Genomic DNA, 6,000 nt, shown 5'->3' with positions numbered 1-6,000 from the left:
GCCTCAGTCTCCTCCTCTGGAAAAAGGGAATAACAATCCTTAATCCTCTACGCCATGAATTGTCGGGTATAAAGGGCCAGGGATCTGTGCGTTACTTGGGCATTCTCATTCTTAGTTATAGTAGAGTCAGTCCTAAACGCGGAAGAAAGCCATCCCCGGTTCCCTGAAAAAAATCTGGTCATCGGCCAATGTGCCTAGCCCTGCAAGACCTTCCCACCTTTGTTTCTTGGAACAAAGCAGTCCAGTTGGGCTAACCAATGGCTACATCTGCGGAGGAAAGCCTCATTGGGCACTGCAGTTCACCACCTCGCTGAAGGCCTCTGAAGACATGGACAATGCACCCGCCAGATCTCCCAGACCTTTTAATTTCCTTCTTTATATTTCATCGGTCAGTGTCTGACCACATTTTCCAGCCTCCGGGATCCAGACGTTCGCGGGGTCATCCGCCCCACCCTGTCGGAGGGTCCAGACGGCTACCGCCCAAGCCACAGGCTCTTCGCATCCCCACCCGGGCCCCTCCGGGGTTTCCACGGCAACCAGAAGCCACAAGCCGCGTCTCCCGGGTGACGGTGAGCGCTAGGCGAGTCGCTGGAGCTGGAGGACCCCTGGAGGACTGAGAACAAGGATGGGGGAGGGGGAGCCGAGCCGAGCCGAGCCGAGCCGAGCCGAGCCAAGCCTCCTTAGCCCGACTCCGGGTCTGAGCTGAAGTTGGAAGGGACGAAGCATCCTGGCAGCGGGGATGGATTTGGAGGAATCAGGGTTGCTGAGATCATGGACAAAATTAGGAAAAGGCTTTGCTAGGTCAAACCCTTCATTTTACAGATGAAGAAACCGAGTCCCTCTTAACAGGTCAAGTAACTGGACCAAGGTCACACAGGTGCTAAGCGACGGAGCCTGTGTGGAATCCCAGATCCTCTGGCTCAGCTCCCAGCCTTTCTCTGCAATCCTGGTTCTACCAGCCAGTGTCCCATGGGGAGTTGCTGTTTGGGTTGGGTCTAGAACTCAAGGGTCTTGACCCTGCCCACCCAAGGTCCCTTTCTCTGGCTCCATATGCCTAGACCTGGAAAGGTGAAAGCTTTTCCTATTTTATCCAACACTTTCTCCCCACCCAGGTCAATTTTTCCAGTTCTTTCTTCCCCGGGGCATGTGGGGGGTTGGGACCTTCCTTTGCAAGGCCTGGAACCCAGAGCCTTCCCAGCTTCCAGACTAGCGCCCAGAGCCTGCACTACCACTCCCCTCCCTCCCCCTCTCTGTGTCCCAAGAACCAGCAATGTGTCACAGAGATGTTCTTATTCCGCGGCAGGGGTAGAGACAAGACTGTACCCTTTCCGACCTCTTACCTGCCTGTGCAAGCCCAAGGCAGGGAGACCAAGGCTAAGATCAGAGAGAGGGAGAGACCTTGGTGAAGAATCCTGTCCTCAGGATTGTCCGATCTGAGACCCCGAGCTAGAACCCGGGGGCTTAGAGGCCATCTGATCCAATCCCCCTCCTTTTTGCTGAGAAGGGAAATGACTTGCCCAAGGTCACACTGGTGATAAGCGTCTGAGATGGAAGGGACATAAATCAAGGTCCTCTGATTCCAAAGCCAGAATTCTTTCACTGCACCCTCCATCCCCTCCCCCTCCTGGATTTGGGTCCTAGCTCTGCCATTTCCTGTTGTATGAGTTTGAGGGAGCCCCTTCCCCTCTCTGGGCCTCAGTTTCCCCTTCTGAAAAATGACAAGGCTGGCCTAAATGACATCTAAGATCTCTTCAAGCTCTAAGGCCCACGATAATAAGATAGCCTATCTCCATTTCCCCTTAACTTTAGTCAGAGCCTACTGGGCCCTTGGCCTGGGGACCCCTTGGAGTGGGGAGAGCTGCTGTTCCAAGGGCCCAGACCTGAGCTGGAGGAGGAGGCAACATCAGGCCCAGCCTCAGCCGTACTCTCCTCCTTCGAGATGGGCCCCCAAGCTTGTATCTGGGGGTGGAGGGCTGCAGGCCGCCAGGCAGCTTCAGGGGACTCCGTGTTCCCCCAGCTCCCTCCCCACTGGCCTCCCTCCACTCCCCCTCCCTACTCCCTCCCACAGCAGGAGCAGCAGCAGGAAAGGTTGGCGGAGGGGGGCTATTTTTGGGCGCGTCTCCTTAGCAACAGCTGCCACCGCCGTCTGTGGTGGCTTTTCTATAGGTGCTAAAATATTCCACCCTGGTGACTACAGAGAGCTGGGGGCCTGGGGCTGGGAGAAAGGGGAGAGGGGGAGGCGGGAAGGGAGATGAGACTCCCCACCAATATCCCCAGCCAGGGAAACCTGGACATGTGGCCACAGGAGAAGCAGCTGACTTGACCGTGGGCGGTGCCAGAGCCCCAGGAGGGGCCGGACAGCTGTGGGGAAGAGGATCGTTGGGCCAAAGGCCCCACCTAAAGCCCCCCTCCCCTTCTCCTGCCCCAGCCCCCCAAGGAGTCCAGGGAGGCAGCCTTGAGTGTCAGGAAGAGCTAGGGAATCGGGAAGCTTGGGTTTAGAGCTGGAAAATGATGTTCCGTGGTGGCTACTGTTAGAGGCGAGGACTTGGAAGCCCAGAGACGTTTAGGCGACTTCCTCAAACACACAGCTAGCAAGGTGGAGGGCCAGGGTTCAAATGTAAGCTCTCAAATTCGGAGTGCTTTTAAATCTTGGCTCTGACACTTCCTTGCCCTGTGACCTTGGGTAGCTCCAGTGATAATCGTGACCCCCTCACCCAGGGCTATTGGGAGGATTAGATGTGATAATGAATAGCAAAGGGCTTTGAAAACAATGAAGGGCCCTGGACCTGTGCAGGCGCTTCAGATTCTCTCACAACTTTACAGCCATTTAGAGTAGGGGAAGGGGCTGTATGCGATCCCAGGTAGACAGGGAATCCGGGGGCAGAGAGCCCTAGCCTGGGATGTGGCACCCCCGGACTAGCTCCCTGCCTCTTCCACTAATTTACTCCGTCCTTTGGCAAGATACTTACGTTTCTGGGCCTCAGTTTCCTTTTCTGTAAAATGTGGGGGTTGGACTAGATAATTTCCGACTTTTCTCTTAACTCTGTGGTTCCATGTCCTAAGGTCCCTCCCAGCTCTGACTATGCTTTAAAGTCCCCTTTGTTTCTGACATTCTCTAGTCTAAGGTCCCTGTCCACCTTGGACATTCCCTGTTCTACAGCCTTTCCCAGCTCTGACATTCTCCGTTCTTGCAATTGACTGATTCATGTCCTCTTTCCCTGATGTCATGGTCCTCTTCCAGAACAAGGGACAAGCCACAACCTATGAATACTCCAGGCTGCCGGAATGGGGACCCAGCTGGCTAGTTCCAGTTGGTCAACTCAGTCCTTCCTCTCCTTTCCCCTCCTCTGAGGGTATACTGCCCAAAGGAAGGTAAATTTGGATGGTGGAAAGTTGCCTACTTAACTTGGAGTTTATTGGGGGGGTGTGGGTGTGTGTTTGTTTTGGTGAAACAATTGGGGTTAAGTGACTTGCCCAGAGTCACACAGCCAGTAAGTGTTATGTGTGTGAGGCTGGATTTGAACTCAGGTCCTCCTGACTCCAGGACTGGTGCTCTATCCACTGAACCATCTAGCTGCTTCTCTGAGCTACTTAGCTGCCCCAACTTGGGGTTTACTGGCTAAATTTCTTTCTCAAAGGCCAAGCCTTAAACCCAATTCACTCTGGATCTCACTGATTGGACAATAGGTCCCTGTCCAAGCACCACTTAGTGATTATTTTTGGGCCCTCCTGGATTAGAGTGAATGTAAATAGTAACGCTCTTTCTTTTGGCCAGCAACCCGAAGGGTCTTCCCCTCCCAGTCTGATTTTTTTAAAGGGGCTGTCCCTTGACTCACTTCTTAAAGAGGCCTATTCACTGAATGGACATTGCCTCACTCAAAGTGAGAACCTGAAAAGACCTTAGCTTAAAAGCACCAAGGTCTCCCACTGCATCCTGGCCATCTCCAGTTGTCCTGATCTCCATCTGGCTGCTGGACCCAGATGGCTCTGGAGGAGAAAGTGAGGCTGGTGACTTTGCACAGCACCCCCCTCCACTCAAATCAAAGTCAAGTGCAAGTCATGTCATCCTCTCCCTGATGTCACAGTCCTTTTCCAGAACAAAGGACAAACCACACAATCATATGATCTCTGTTCTAAGGCCCCTCCCAGCTCTGACATTTCAGGTTCTAAGGTCCCTCTGAACACCAACTTTCTAGTTTTATCTTCTATGATTTTATTCTCAGCAAATGTTCTTTACATGTATACAGGCTCATATCTAGCCTTTGGGCTGTTTATTCCGAAATATTCTACCTTTGTCCCTTGGGGGCCATCTCCAGGCATCCTGATCTATATCTGGCGGCTGGACCCAGATGGCTCTGGAGGAGAAAGTGAGGCTGGTGACTTTGCACAGCCCTCCCTCACTTAAATCCAATTCATTTGCAAGTCATGGCATCACCTTCCTGAGGGCGTGGTCTTCTTGGAGAGTCAAGCTCAAACAAAAACCACCTTTGTCCTTAACCCTTTCCCTTGTAAAACCTTTATCTCTCTTCTTTCACCACATGACTAATGTGGAAATATGTTTAATATGATTGTACATGTATAGCCTATATCAGATTACATGCCATCTTGGCAAGAGGAGAGGGGAGGGAGGGGGGAAAATTTAGAACTCAAAATCTTATAAAAGTGATTGTTTTGTTTTGTTTTGTTTTTGTTTTTTTTTGGCTAGGCAATGGGGTTAAGTGACTTGCCCAGGGTCACACAGAAAAGTGATTATTAAAAACTAAAAATAAATTAATTTTAAAAAAAACCCCTTTATCTGTCCAGACAGCACAGTAGGGATCATGGTGGCATACCTGAGAGAGAAATTGTGGTGCTGGAGTGAAAGGTGGTTGACTCCTGCCCCTGCCCCTGCCATGCACCCCCCCCCGGCCCCCCTGTTAATGCCAGCATCGTGAGTTCCTCAAAGTGCCAGCTCACAGTGACTGGTACTTCTGTGGGAAATCCAGAGTCTGACCTCAGAGGGAGGGAACCCTGAGATGTGAGCCCTGAGTCCTGGGATTGCTCGATCCTGCCTCACTCCTCATTCCCTTTTCTTTCTGTCCAAGGACAGGGTTTAGGGGTGCTTCCCCCCACCCGCTATCCCTCTTCCATCCATTGTTACCTCCCTGCTCCCAGTTCTTTCATGGGCCTTTCTGCTTTTACTCCTCACGTCAGCCCTCTTAGGTAGACAGAGCAGGGATTACCATCCCAATTTTACACAGACTGAGAGGGCAAGTAACTTACTCAAGGTCACACCATAATGGCAGAGATTTGTGGAGAAGAATCCCAGTTCAATAGAGAGAGAGAGAGAGAGAGAGAGAGAGAGAGAGAGAGAGAGAGAGAGAGAGAGAGAGAGAGAGAGACTTGAATCTGGAGTTCAAGGGCCTTAGTTCAGATCTTGACTCTAGGATTACAAAGCTGTGAGACCTTGGGTAAGTCCCTTCCCTGTTCTGGCCTTCAAAATGAGGCATTTGGATGATGTAATTTCTAAGACTTTTCTAGCTCTAAATTCCATGCTCCTTTACACCCCAAATCTAGAGTTATTGTATTTTCAGGTGTTAAGAAGTCTAACCTTGATGCTGACCAGATGGACTAAGCAAATCATTAATGGGTCAGAAAGCTTGCAATCTGCCCATGATTTCTACCAAGTCCCCAAATGTGCTGGGGAGCACATCTCTTTCCTCTTGGGGACATCACTCACATACCTCAGGGTCACATGAGGGCATGCAAACAGGTCATGGGGGGGACCCAGGGTGGCTCAAGGGACTCTAGAGATATCTCATTTCCTCCATTATACAGATGGGGAAACTGAGGTGCAGAAAGACACTAACAATGTTTACATAGCGCGTTAAGGTTTGCAAAGTGCTATTACGTGGACCGTCTGATTTGATGACAATAATGACATTCCCATTCCCATTTTATAGATTAGAGAACTGAGGCCCGACAGGGTCACACACTGAATAAATGTCTGAAGCAGGACAT

The sequence above is a fragment of the Phascolarctos cinereus genome, unplaced genomic scaffold (assembly GCF_003287225.1).
Source record: "Phascolarctos cinereus isolate Bilbo 61053 unplaced genomic scaffold, phaCin_HiC Scaffold_1;HRSCAF=81, whole genome shotgun sequence".
Classification (NCBI taxonomy): domain Eukaryota; kingdom Metazoa; phylum Chordata; class Mammalia; order Diprotodontia; family Phascolarctidae; genus Phascolarctos; species Phascolarctos cinereus.
The sequence above is the reverse complement of the archived record's forward strand: the minus strand, read 5'-3'. Positions refer to the sequence as shown.